Source organism: Balaenoptera physalus (assembly GCF_965194825.1).
Source record: "Balaenoptera physalus genome assembly, chromosome: 12".
Classification (NCBI taxonomy): Eukaryota; Metazoa; Chordata; class Mammalia; order Artiodactyla; family Balaenopteridae; genus Balaenoptera; species Balaenoptera physalus.
In genome coordinates this window covers 17,639,844-17,654,434 of record NC_138897.1, presented here as the reverse complement: position 1 = coordinate 17,654,434, position 14,591 = coordinate 17,639,844, and the positions used below count along the sequence as shown (strand labels likewise).

General features: G+C 41.5%; 1 protein-coding gene across 6 annotated transcripts in view; it reads left to right on the top strand.

Annotated features, from left to right (window-relative positions):
* Positions 1–940: 940 nt before the first annotated feature.
* The window catches only part of LOC309639982 (uncharacterized protein), a 90,653-nt gene continuing 77,002 nt past the window's right edge, over positions 941–14,591 (top strand). For 5 of the 6 annotated variants that reach the window (XR_014251945.1, XR_014251946.1, XR_014251947.1 and 2 more), the window contains exon 1: positions 943–1,159. The gene's annotated coding sequence lies outside the window, so the exon portion shown is untranslated. Of the gene's footprint in view, positions 1,160–14,591 lie in introns of all 6 variants that reach the window. The other variant, XR_014251948.1, reaches the window with a different exon arrangement.

Sequence of the window (14,591 nt, the reverse complement as noted above, 5' to 3'; positions counted from 1 at the left end):
ATCTGGCTTAAAAGAGAGCTGAATAGCCTACTGGGAGGCAGTTACGACACCCTGCGAGGTGTCATAGACAATGTTGGGTGCAATCTCCCCCATAGTGGAATGCATATTATTATTTTTTTGTATGTTTGTTGGTTTCAAACAATTCTCCAGGTATTTTCATTTCTGTGAAGGAGTTGAAATGTCTGTGACCCACACTGAGGCCAGTAGGCAGAAATCTTTACTGTTCTTTGCCCAAGGGAAGGACAACCTCTCCTAACACCAGTGAGGACCACAGGAAATGGAAGTGGGAGAAGGGAACACAGCTCCAGGGCTACTGCAGGCCAGCCTCTCTGCCCACTACCCTCAGCCTCTACCCCCAGTAATAAAAACAAAGTGGTCGGGTCGCACCTCCTCTTTCCCAGGGCGGTTCTCTCCTCATCTACCCACAGCCGGCATTGAACTTGCCTCCGCTCTGTGTCTGGTAGGTGGCCCGTACATGTAACCACCAGATTGTAGGTAAGAGGCCATCCTGGCATCCTTCCAGGGCACTTAGCACAGAGCCTTGCTCTCAGTAAGTGATTGGTATCATTCTGTTGGGGGGACAATCTCGTTTAGTCCAGCCTCCCTCCGGAAGCAGAACTTCCCTTACAGCATCGCGGAAGGGGTCACTTCCAAGAACAAACTCAAGTTTGTCGGTGCTCATGAGTGCATGAGTAAATGAATGCATTCAGTGAATGGCATTGCTCTTCTCTCCTCATCTGACTGTGGCCTGCTGGGGGCACCCTCATCTAGCGGTCCTCGATGTTTCGGCCCCACGCCCAGTCAGAGTTGTTCTAGTCTCTTGGCGGACGTCCCTTCGCTCCACCAGGAACCACAAGCGAGTCGCGGTCCTAACACTGTATTGGCCCCCGAGGGCCACCGTAGCTGGCCGCCGACTTGCGCTTAAGGCCCGCGCTGGCGGCGGCGCCATGTTGTCTCCGGGCACTTCCGCGTGTGCGCACCTGGTCCTGCTTTTCCGGCTGCGCGCGCATCTCTCAGGTGTGGTGGGCAGGCCGGACCTAGAGTGCTGCTTTCAGCGTTTCATCTCCCAGCAAACTCACAGGCGTCTTTAGAGCTTTCTCAGGCACTCAGTTATTTGCTCCTCAGAACAGTTTCGGAGAGAGAAGAGGCAGAAATCACTGTAAGCGCCTATCGGGCACCTTTCCCCATCCCGGGGCCGGGAACGGGGGTGGGGGGTTGGGTGCTGGGAGGAGAGGCCTAGTGTTTGCTTAATTAGCGAATTGGTCAAGCAATCAAACAAACAAACAAAAAATCTCAGTAATATTTAAAACCGGTTTGAAATTGCAGACAAAAAGAGTGGGTTGTCATTACGGTGAAACTATTAATTTAAGGAACTGAAAGCGTAACTTGTAGAGTTAAATGTAAACACTTAGGTTTGCTTGTTAATTTATTTCAGTGATTCTCAGGCTCCTTCACGTTCGTCAACTGCTAGCTTTATCTATAATTTATCCCTTAAAAACAAAGTGAGTGAAATTATTTTCAAGTCCTGCTGTCCTTTAAGGAGGGTGAATAATGGGGCTCTGAAGCCAGATACCCTAGGACACAGGGCTCTTACGTTCTGCCTCGGTGACCCTGGTCGGGTTCCTTAACCTCTCTGAGCCACAGGATTTTCGACTGTAAAATGCTAATAATCCTCTGGAAAGGTTGCCTTTGTGAGGTTGGTATGAGGTCAAGTTATACAGAGATGCCTAGTGTTCGCTTGGCATCTAGTGAGCCTTCTGAATTAGGGCACAAATGATATCGATAGTTAATCATGGTTCTTTTGTTCCACGATCCTGCATAATCACACTTTCAAGCCTTCAAGCTGCTGAGGGCTGCTGGTGGGCCCGCCCCATCCCCTGCCCCGCCCTCCTTCACCCCCAGTGCTTTCAAAGTATCTCAGACCCTGCAGATCCTTTCCACTGCCCCACTTCTCAGGAAATGACCCGTCTCTTGCTTCAAGCCATTAAATAGGAGCTTTCTGAAGGTCTTTCCTCAAAACTCAAACTTTTCAGCCTCAACACCCGTCCTTACCTTCTAGTACCATGTAAGTACAGTTGACCCTTGAACAACGCGAGTTTGAACTGATAGGTGGATTTTTTTCAATAAATAGATACTGCAGTACCACACACCTGAGGTTAGTTGAACCTGCAGATGGTTGATTATAAGGCTGTATTTGGATTTTCTGCCGAGTGGGTGCCCCCGACACACCTCCCCCGCCCCAACCAAGGTGTTCAGGGCTCGGCTGTGGTATCATCCCTCCCGTGTTCTGCATCCTCCTTAGTTCTCCATTCTACTCTCTACACGTCAACCAGGGCCAACACGTGGAAACATAAATCCCATCATTTCGTTCTCCAGCTGGCGACGCTCCCTGACTTCCGTTTGCTCTCAGGCTCCACCCCAGTCCCCCTGCAGGCTCACCGGGCTGCGTGTGCTCTGGTTGGTTGTTGCTTTCTGAAAGCACAACTCACAGCAGCCAGGGGTAGCTTCTTTGAAGTGTCCTGGGTGCAGTGTGGGGTTTGGGGTAGCCTTAAAGGAAGGTGAAGGCAGAGTTAAATGGAAAAGGAGCTGGGGAAGCTTTCAAAGCAGAGTGAATTGTGTTCTCTGAAAGCAGTGAGGGAGACCTCCTCCAGGTGATTTTGAAGAGCAATCATGGAATCAGTTTAGCAGGAGTTGAGGCTTCTAGAGACCCAGCTAACGATATCTTGGTTTATGGGGTTTTTTCTTGTTGTTTGCTGTTGTAGCAGATCAAAGTGAAGGTATTTTCACCCAAAGCCACAAAATCCTAAGAAATATCCCGGTCTTGGATAAACCCAGTAAACTGAAAAGAGCTCTTCTGGTCCACATTTACTCAAGATGTTTACCGTGGTGAAATTCTGATGCAAATTTTCCAAAAACTTGAACCGTAGCTCTACTTTTAGAAATAGTCCTTAGTGTTACCTCTATTAAACTCTTCAATAAGCATGCACTTTTATGTCAGTCACACAACATTTAAATGAGGAAGCTGAAGGCAGGGGAGCGGTCCGAAGTGAGTGGTAACCGGAAGCCTCCCGTAGGACCTCCGTAGACTGGCTCGCTCCTTCTGCAGCACGGCTCAGCATCCACTTTGTAATGAACCTGCAAGGTGACTCCCGTTTGGCAAATTGACCTCTAATCTAAAGGTTGATTCTTACCACCTGGGAGAATTGATTTCCTGATGAGAAATGCTAGGCAATGGAACCGTCCCTCGTTGGCTTCACAGTCCAGATCCAGTATCTTTAACCCCTTGGTGGAAAGAAACAGAAACGTTCCATGGCTTGTGACAGCACCTCGAGAATGATTGCTGTTGCTGAACAGCATCAGGGGCCAAAGGAACATTGATCATCTCTCCAACTGGAGTTCATAGGCAGGTTATCTGGAGTGAGTAGCATCTCCTGAATTTGGCAGGAGCGCCCTGGGTTGTTAACCACCGTAGTTGGTTGGGGGGTTTGGATTTCTCTCCATGTTAGAATCTCCCTTCCTCTTATGTTTATTGTAAACAGCTGCATTATAATTTGATTCAAGTTTTGAGGCCAGGGAGTTCCCTGGGGGGTCCAATGGTTAGGACTTTGTGCTTCCACTTCAGGGGACACGGGTTCCATCCCTGGTCAGGGAACTAAGATCCTGCAAGCCGTGCAGCCAAAAAAAAAAAAAATGGGGAGTTTTGAGGTCAAATTTCCTTTCTGTTTTCTTTTTGCCGTACTGCTCGGCTTGTGGGATCTTAGTTCCCCAACCAGGGATTGAAACCCGGGCCCTTGGCAGTGAGAGTGTGCAGTCCTAACCACTGGACTGCCAGGGAATTCCCGAGGCCAAATTTCTGATAATTTAAAAACCATGAGAGTTATTTCTTCCTATGCATCTTACTGCTGAGCTCATCTTAGCTGATACTGGGTGGCACAGAAGCAAATCTATACTGGTCTTTGAATCTGGAACGTTCTCTCAAATTTTATTGGTGCTACCCCATATGTGACATGACCTTAAGATGTTAGTCAGATTCTTCTGAGGTCAAAGAAAACATATGTACATATACATGGCCTGACAGAGCACTGCTCTCAGTCTGTAACCGTGAACAGGAAGCCACCATGTCTTTGGATTCCCAGTCACCCAGGGGAGCAGAGTAAACAGCTGAGGGTTGCTGGCCTAGTGAGGAATTTGTGGGCTGGGGAAATCCTTTGAGAGGATTTGTAACGCAAGCAGGAAAAATATCAGCGCAAACTACCCTTTTTTGGCTTAAATGTCATTTCTATTTATTGTTATTTAATTTTTGGAGTAGATAATATATATCCATATGGTTCAAAACTTAAAAAATGTTAAAAACGTGAAAAAGTTATTCATTTTTAAAAGTCTCACTCCCCACTTCTTTGCTTTTTTTTTTCTTTCTTTAAAACGGCTTCTTTTGAGGTACACATACAGTAAGTTCCCTACATACCAACGAGTTCCGTTCCGAGAGCGCGTTCATAAGTCCAGTTTGTTCGTAAGTCCAACAAAGTTAGCCTAGGTACACAACTAACACAATCGGCTATATATTAATAGTACTGTACTGTAATAGGTTTATAATACTTTTCGCAGAAATAATACATAAAAAACAAACACAAAAAATAAAACATTTTGAGTCTTACAGTACAGTACCTTGAAAAGTACAGTAGTCCAGTACAACAGCTGGCATACAGGGGCTGACATCGAGTGAACAGGCAAGAAGAGTTATTGACTGGAGGAGGGAGAGTAGGTGGGAGATGGTAGAGCTGAAGGACCGTCAGCAATAGGAGACGGAGGGTAAGCTGCAATTTCACTCACACCTGACTCTGATGGACCGCACGTTCGCATCTTTGAAAGTTCACAGCTTGAAGGTTCGTATGTAGGGGACTTACTGTATTTAAAGTGTGCAATTTTATATTTTTTAACATGTCATATACCTATTAAACCATCACCACAATCAAGATAGTAAACAGATTTGTCACCCCCAAAAGTTTTCTTGTGCCTCTTTTAATCCTTCCTCATGCATTTCCCTAAGGACTAATGATGTTGAGCATCTGTTCATGTGCTGTTTTGCCATATGTGTTATCTTTTTTCCCCCCCGGTATTATTGAGATGTAATTGACATACAGTACTGTGTAAGTTTAAGGTGTACAGCGTGATGATTTGACTTACATACATAGTGAAATGAGGACCACATTAAGTTTAGTTAACATCCATCATCTCATATCAATATAAAATAAAGGAAAAATTTTTTTCCTTGTGATGAGAACCCTTAGGATTTATGCTCTTAACAACTTATGTATATATTTATCATACAACTTACATATATATTTATCATGCATATAGTCATCATGCATCCCTAGTACTTATTTATCTTATAACTGGAAGTCTGTGCCTTTTGACCACCTTCATCCAATTTCTCCCACCCTTCTCCACCTCTGATAACCACAAATCTGATCACTTTTTCCATGATTTTGGCTATTTTTTTAGATTCCATGTATAAGTAAGATCATCTATTATTTGTCTTTGTCTCCCTGATTTATTTCACTTAGCATAATGCCCTCAAGGGCCATCTATGTTGTCACAAATAGCAGGATTTCCTCATCTCTTACACTAAATAATATTCCATTGTGTGTATATAGCACAGCTTCTTTATCCATTCATCCATTGATGGATACTGAGGTTGTTTCCATGTCTTGGCTATTGTAAATAATGCTGTTGTGAACATGGAGATGCAGATATCACTTCCACATGTTTTTGTTTTCTTCAGGTATATTCCCAGAAGTGGGATGTCTGGATCATATGGTAGTTCTATTTTTAATGTTTTGAGGAACCTCCATATTGTTTTCCATAGTGGCTGAAACAATTTATAATCCCACCAAGTGTGCACAAGTGTTCCCTTTTCTTCATATCCTGGCAACATTTGTTATCTCTTGTCTTTTTGATGCTAGCCATCCTGACAGGAGTGAGGTGATCTCATTGTGGTTTCGATTTGGATTTCTCTAATGATTAGTGATGTTGAGCATCGTCATGTACCTGTTGGCCATTCGTGTATCTTCTTTGGACAAGTATGTATTCAAGTTCTTTGCCCATTTTTAAATTGGATTCTTACTTTTTGTGCATATGAGTTCCCTGTGTATTTTGGATATTAGCCCCTTTTCAGATAAATGGTTTGCAAATGCTTCTTCCCATTCCAAAGGTTATCTTTTAATTTTGTTGACGTTTTTCTTTTGCTGTGCAGCTTTCTGGTTTGATGTAGTTCCACTTGTTTATCTTTTATTTTCTTGCGTGTGCTTTAGGTGTCATATTTTAAAAAATCATTGCCAACTTATCTTTTATTTTGTTGCTTGTGCTTTAGGTGTCGTATTTTAAAAAATCATTGCCAAGATCCATGTCGAGGAGCTTTTTTTCTATGTTTTCTGCTAGGAGGTTTATGGTTTCAGGTCTTACATTTAGGTCTTTGATCCATTTGGAATTGATTTTTGTGAGTGGTGTAAGATAGGGGTGTAATTTCATTCTTCTCCATGTGGATATCCAATTTTTACCATTTATTGCAGAGACTGTATTTTCTCCATTGAGTATTATTGGCTTCCTTGTCAAATATTATCTGACCATATATACTTGGGTTTATTTCTGGGCTCTTGATTCTGTTCCTTCAGTCTATTTATCTGTTTTTGTGCCAGTACCATACTGTTGATTCCTATAGTTTTATAAGTATAGCTTAAAATCAGGAAAGTGATACCAGCCACTTTGTCCTTTTTTCTCAGGATTGCTTTGGCTATTCAGAGTCTTTTGTGCTTCCATATAAATTTTAGCATTGGTTTTTCTACTTCTGTAAAAAATGCCATTGGAATCTTGATAGGGATTGCATCAAATCTCTAGATGGCTTTTGGTAGTGTGTTGACATTGCAGCAATATTCTTCAAATCCATGAACACAGGATACCTTTCCATTTATTTGTGTTGTCTTTGATTTCTTTCTTTCATCAGTGTCTTGTAGTTTTCAGAGTAGAGATCTTTCACCTCCTTGGTTAAATTCACTCCTAAATATTCTATTTTTTAAAAAATTTTATTTATTTATTTATTTATATTTGGCTGTGTTGGGTCTTCGTTTCTGTGTAAGGGCTTTCTCCAGTTGTGGCGAGCGGGGGCCACTCTTCATCGCGGTGCACGGGCCTCTCACTGTCGCGGCCTCTCCTGTTGCGGAGCACAGGCTCCACCCAGGCTCAGTAGTTGTGGCTCACGGTCCTAGCCGCTCCGCGGCATGTGGGATCTTCCCGGACCGGGGCTCGAACCCGTGTCCCCTGCATTGGCAGGCGGATTCTCAACTACTGCGCCACCAGGGAAGCCCTATTCTATTGTTTTTGATGCTGCTGTAAATGGAATAATTTTCTTTCTTTTTCAGATAATTTGTAATAATAGAGATGCTACTGATTTTTGAATGTTAATTTTGTATTCTACAACTTTACTGAATTCATTGATTAGATTTAACAGGTTATTTTTGATAGAGTCGTTAGGATTTTCTTTTTTTTTTGAATTTTTGAATTTTATTTTATTTATTTTTTTATACTGCAGGTTCTTATTAGTCATCCATTTTATACACATCACTGTATACATGTCAATCCCAGTCTCCCAGTTCATCACACCACCCCCACCACCCCCCACCGCTTTCCCCCCTTGGTGTCCATACGTTTGTTCTCTACATCTGTGTCTCAATTTCTGCTCTGCAAACCGGTTCATCTGTACCATTTTTCTAGGTTCCACATATATGCGTTAATATACAATATTTGTTTTTCTCTTTCTGACTTACTTCACTCTGTGTGGCAGTCTCTAGATCCATCCACGTCTCAACAAGTGACTTAATTTTCGTTCCTTTTTATGGCTGAGTAATATTCCATTGTATATATGTACCACAACTTCTTTATCCATTCGTCTGTTGATGGGCATTTAGGTTACTTCCATGACGTGGCTATTGTAAATAGTGCTGCAGTGAACATTGGGGTGCATGTGTCTTTCTGAACTATGGTTTTCTCTGGGTATGTGCCCAGTAGTGGGATTGCTGGATCATATGGTAATTCTATTTTTAGTTTTTTAAGGAACTTCCATACTGTTCTCCATAGTGGCTGTATCAATTTACATTCCCACCAACAGTGCAAGAAGGTTCCCTTTTCTCCACACCCTCTCCAGCATTTGTTGTTTGCAGATTTTCTGATGATGCCCATTCTAACTGGTGTGAGGTGATACCTCATTGTAGTTTTGATTTGCATTTCTCTAATAATTAGTGACGTTGAGCAGCTTTTCATGTGCTTCTTGGACATCTGTATGTCTTTGGAGAAAAGTCCATTTAGGTCTTCTGCCCATTTTTGGATTGGGTTGTTTGTTTTTTTAATATTGAGCTGCATGAGCTGTTTATATATTTTGGAGATTAATCCTTTGTCCGTTGATTTGTTTGCAAATATTTTCTCCCATTCTGACGGGTGTCTTTTCATCTTGTTTGTAGTTTCCTTTGCTTTGCAAAAGCTTTTAAGTTTCATTAGGTCCCATTTGTTTGTTTTTATTTCCATTACTCAAGGAGGTGGATCAAAAAAGATCTTGCTGTGATTTATGTCAAAGAGTGTCATTCCTATGTTTTCCTCTAAGAGTTTTATAGTCTCCAGTCTTATATTTAGGTCTCTAATCCATTTTGAGTTTATTTTTGTATATGGTGTTAGGGAGTGTTCTAATTTCCTTCTTTTACATGTAGCTGTCCAGTTTTCCCAGCACCACTTATTGAAGAGACTGTCTTTTCTCCATTGTATATCTTTGCCTCCTTTGTCATAGATTAGTTGAGCATAGGTGCATGGGTTTATCTCTGGGCTTTCTATCCTGTTCCATTGATCTGTATTTCTGTTTTTGTTCCAGTACCATATTGTCTTGATTACTGTAGCTTTGTAGTATAGTCTGAAGTCAGGGAGTCTGATTCCTCCAGCTCTGTTTTTTTCCCTCAAGACTGCTTTGGCTATTCGGCGTCTTTTGTGTCTCCATACAAATTTTAAGATTTTTTGTTCTAGTTCTGTAAAAAATGCCATTGGTAATTTGATAGGGATTGCTTTGAATCTGTAGATTTCTTTGGGTAGTATAGTCCTTTCCATAATATTGATTCTTCCAATCCAGCAACATGGTATATCTCTCCATCTGTTGGTATCATCTTTAATTTCTTTCATCAGTGTCTTATAGTTTTCTGCATACGGGTCTTTTATCTCCCTAGGTAGGTTTATTCCTAGGTATTTTATTCTTTTTGTTGCAGTGGTAAATGGGAGTGTTTCCTTAATTTCTATTTCAGATTTTTTATCATTAGTGTATAGGAATGCAAGAGATTTCTGTGCATTAATTTTTTTTTTTAATTATTATTTATTTATTTATTTTTTTATTTATGGCTGTGTTGTGTCTTCGTTTCTGTGTGAGGGCTTTTTCCAGTTGTGGCAAGCGGGGTCCACTCTTCATCGCGGTGCGCGGGCCTCTCACTATCGCGGCCTCTCCTGTTGCGGAGCACAGGCTCCAGATGCGCGGGCTCAGTAATTGTGGCTCACGGGCCCAGCCGCTCCGCGGCATGTGGGATCTTCCCGGACCAGGGGTCGAACCCGTGTCCCCTGCATTGGCAGACAGATTCCCAACCACTGCGCCACCAGGGAAGCCCTCTGTGCATTAATTTTGTATCCTGCAACTTTACCAAATTCATTGATTAACTCTAGTAGTTTTCTGGTGGCATCTTTAGGATTCTCTACGTATAGTATCATGTCATCTGCAAACAGTGACAGTTTCACTTCTTTTATAATTTATATTCCTTTATTTCTTTTTCTTCTCTGATTGCCGTGACTAGGACTTCCAAAACTGTTGAATAATAGTAGTGAAAGTGGACATCCTTGTCTTGTTCTTTATCTCAGAGGAAATGCATTCAGTTTTTCACCATTGAGAATGATGTTTGCTGTGGGTTTGTCATATATGGCCTTTATTATGTTGAGGTACGTTCCCTCTATGCCCACTTTCTGGAGAGTTTTTATCATAAATGGGTGTTGAATTTTGTCAAAAGCTTTTTCTGCATCTATTGAGATGATCATATTGGTTTTTTCTTCAGTTTGTTAATATGGTATATCGCATTGATTGATTTGCATATGTTGAAGGATCCTTGCATCCCTGGGATAAATCCCACTTGATCATGGTGTATGATCCTTTTAATGGGTTGTTGGATTCTGTTTGCTAGTATTTTGTTGAGGATTTTTGCATCTATGTTCATCAGTGATACTGGTCTGTAATTTTCTTTTTTTTGTAGTTTCTTTGTCTGGTTTTGGTATGGTGATGGTGGCCTCATAGAACGAGTTTGGAAGTGTTCCTTCCTCTGCAATTTTTTGGAAGAGTTTGAGAAGGATGGGTGTTAGCTCTTCTCTAAATGTTTGATAGAATTCACCCGTGAAGCCATCTGGTCCTGCACTTTTCTTTGTCGGAAGATTTTAAATCACAGTTTCAATTTCATTGCTTGTGATTGGTCTGTTCATATTTTCTGTTTCTTCCTGGTTCAGTCTTGGAAGGTTATACCTTTCTAAGAATTTGTCCATTTCTTCCAAGTTGTCCATTTTATTGGCATAGAGTTGCTTGTAGTAGTCTCTTAGGATGCTTTGTATTTCTGCGGTGTCTGTTGTAACTTCTCCTTTTTCATTTCTAATTTTATTGATTTGAGTCCTCTCCCTCTTTTTCTTGATGAGTCTGGTTAATGGTTTATCAATTTTGTTTATCTTCTCAAAGAACCAGCTTTTAGTTTTATTGATCTTTGCTATTGTTTTCTTTGTTTCTATTTCATTTATTTCTGCTCTGATCTTTATGATTTCTTTCCTTCTGCTAACTTCGGGTTTTGTTTGTTCTTCTTTCTCTAGTTCCTTTAGGTGTAAGTTTAGATTGTTTATTTGATATTTTTCTTGTTTCTTGAGGTAGGCTTGTATAGCTATAAACTTTTCTCTTAGAACTGCTTTTGCTGCATCCCATAGGTTTTGGATTGTCGTGTTTTCATTGTCATTTGTATCTAAGTATTTTTTGATTTCCTCTTTGATTTCTTGAGTGATCTCTTGGTTATTTAGTAACGTATTGCTTAGCTTCCATGTGTTTGTGTTTTTTACGTTTTTTTCCCTGTAATTCATTTCTAATCTCATAGCATTGTGGTCAGAAAAGATGCTTGATATGATTTCAATTTTCTTAAATTTACTGAGGCTTGATTTGTGACCCAAGATGTGATCTATCCTGGAGAATGTTCCATGCGCACTTGAGAAGAAAGTGTAATCTGCTGTTTTTGGATGGAATGTCCTATAAATATCAATTAAATCTATCTGGTCTATTGTGTCATGTAAAGCTTCTGTTTCCTTATTTATTTTCATTTTGGATGATCTGTCCATTGGTGTAAGTGAGGTGTTAAAGTCCCCCACTATTATTGTGTTAACTGCCCATTTCCTCTTTTATAGCTGTTAGCAGTTGCCTTATGTATTGAGGTGCTCCTATGTTGGGTGCATATATATTTATAATTGTTATATCTTTTTCTTGGATTGATCCCTTGATCATTATGTAGTGTCCTTCCTTGTCTCTTGTAACATTCTTTATTTTAAAGTCTGTTTTATCTGATATGAGTATTGCTACTCCAGCTTTCTTTTGATTTCCATTTGTACCAAATATCGTTTTCCATCCCCTCACTTTCAGTCTGTATGTGTCCCTAGGTCTGAAGTGGGTCTCTTGTAGACAGCATATATATGGGTCTTGTTTTTGTATCCATTCAGCAAGCCTGTGTCTTTTGGTTGGAGCATTTAATCCATTCACGTTTAAGGTAATTATCGATATGTATGTTCCTATGACCATTTTCTTAATTGTTTTGGGTTTTTTTTTTTAAACTTTTCTTTAATTAATTTATATTTATTTTTGGCTGTGTTGGGTCTTTGTTTCTGTGCGAGGGCTTTCTCCAGTTGCGGCGAGCGGGGGCCACTCTTCATCGCAGTGCGTGGGCCTCTCTCTGTCGCAGCCTCTCTTGTTGCGGAGCACAGGCTCCAGACGTGCAGGCTCAGTAGTAGTGGCTCATGGGCTTAGTTGCTCCGTGGCATGTGGGATCTTCCCAGACCAGGGCTCGAACCCGTGTCCCCTGCATTGGCAGGCAGATTCTTAACCACTGTGCCACCAGGGAAGCCCTTGGGTTTGTTTTTGTAGGTCCTTTTCTTCTCTTGTGTTTCCCACTTAGAGAAGTTCCTTTAGCATGTGTTGTAGAGCTGGTTGGGTGGTGCTGAATTCTCTTAGCTTTTGCTTACCTGTAAAGCTTTTGATTTCTGCATCGAATATGAATGAGATCCTTGCCAGGTACAGTAATCTTGGTTGTAGGTTCTTCCCTTTCATCACTTTAAGTATATCATGCCACTCCCTTCTGGCTTGTAGAGTTTCTGCTGAGAAATCAGCTGTTAATCTTATGGGAGTTCCCTTGTATGTTATTTGTTGTTTTTCCCTTGTTGCTTTCAGTAATTTTTCTTTGTCTTTAATTTTTGCCAGTTTGATTACTGTGTGTCTCGGCATGTTTCTCCTTGGGTTTATCTTGTATGGGACTCTCTGCACTTCCTGGACTTGGGTGGCTATTTCCTTTCCCATGTTAGGGAAGTTTTCGACTGTAATCTCTTCAAATATTTTCTCTAGTCCTTTCTCTCTTCTTCTTTTGGGACCCCTATAATGCGAATGTTGTTGGGTTTAATGTTGTCCCAGAGGTCTCTTAGGCTGTCTTCATTTGTTTTCATTCTTTTTTCTTTAGTCTGTTCTGCAGCAGTGAATTCCACCATTCTGTCTTCCAGGTCACTTATCCGTTCTTCTGTCTCAGTTATTGATTCCTTCTAGTGTAGGAAGGAATTCCTACACTATTGATTCCTTTTAGTGTAGTTTTCATTTCAGTTATTGTATTGTTCATCTCTGTTTGTTCTTTAATTCTTCTTGGTCTTTGTTAAACATATCTTGCATCTTCTCGATCTTTGCCTCCATTCTTTTTCCAAGGTCCTGGATCATCTTCACTGTCATTATTCTGAATTCTTTTTCTGGAAGGTTGCCTATCTCCACTTCATTTAGTTGTTTTTCTGGGGTTTTATCTTGTTCCTTTGTCTGGAGCATAGCCCTCTGCCTGTTCATCTTGTCTGTCTTTCTGTGAATGTGGTGTTTGTTCCCCAGGCTGCAGGATTGTAGTTCTTCTTGCTTCTGCTGTCTGCCTTCTGGTGAATGAGGCTAAGAGGCTTGTGTAAGTTTCCTGATGGGAGGGACTGGTGGTGGGTAGAGCTGGCTGTTGCTCTGGTGGGCAGAGCTCAGTAAAACTTTAATCGGCTTGTCTGCTGATGGGTGGGGCTGGGTTCTCTCCCTGTTGGTTGTTTGGCCTGAGGTGACCCAACAATGGAGCTTACCTGGGCTCTTTGGTGGGGCTAATGACAGATTCCGGGAGGGCTCACGCCAAGGAGTACTTCCCAGAACTTCTGGTGCCAGTCTCTTTGTCCTCACGGTGAGACACAGCCACCCCCCACCTCTGCAGGAGACCCTCCAACACTAGCAGGTAGGTCTGGTTCAGTCTGCTATCGGGTCACTGCTCCTTCCCCTGAGTCCCGATGTGCACACTCCTTGTGTGTGCCCTACAAGAATGGAGTCCCTATTTCCCCCAGTCCTGTCGACGTCCTGCAGTCAAATCCCGCTAGGCTTCAAAGTCTGATTCTGTAGGAATTCCTCTTCCCTTTGCCGGACCCCTAGGTTGGCAAGCCTGACGTGGGGCTCAGAACTTTCACTGCAGTGGGTGGACTTCTGTGGTATAAGTGTTCTCCAGTTTGTGAGTCACCCACCTAGCATTTATGGGGTTTGCTTTTATTGTGATTGCATCCCTCCTACTGTCTCATTGTGGCTCCTCCTTTGTCTTTGGATGTGGGGTATCTTTTTTGGTGAGTTCCAGTGTCTTCCTGTTGATGATTGTTCAGCAGTTATGATTCCGGTGCTCTTGCAAGAGGGAGTGAGCGCATGTCCTTCTACTCCGCCATCTTGAACCAATCTCCAGGATTTTCTCTATATAAAAGCATTTCATCTGCAAATAGAAAATTTTACTTCGTCATTTCCAATTCTGATGTCTCTTATTTCTTTTTCTTGCTTACTGCTGTGGCTGGAACTTCCAGTAATATGTTGAATAGGATTGGTGAGAGGGGCATCCTTGTTCCTGATCTTAGAGGAAAATCTTTTAACCTTTCACTGTTGAGTATGATATTATCTGTGGGCGTGATATAAATGGCCTTTATTATGTTGAGGGGTGTTCCTCCTATACCTACTTTGTCAAGAGTTTTTATCATGAACAGATGTTGAATTTTATCAAGTGCTTTTTCTGCATCTGTCAACATGTTATATGTATTTTTTCTTTCATTGTATTAATGTGTTGTATGGCATTGATTGATTTGCGTATGTTGAACTGTCCTTGATCACAGGGATAAATCCTCCTTGATCAGGGTGAATGATCTTTTTAATGTGCTGCTGATTTTGGTTTGGTATTATTTAATTGAAAAATTTTTCATCTGTG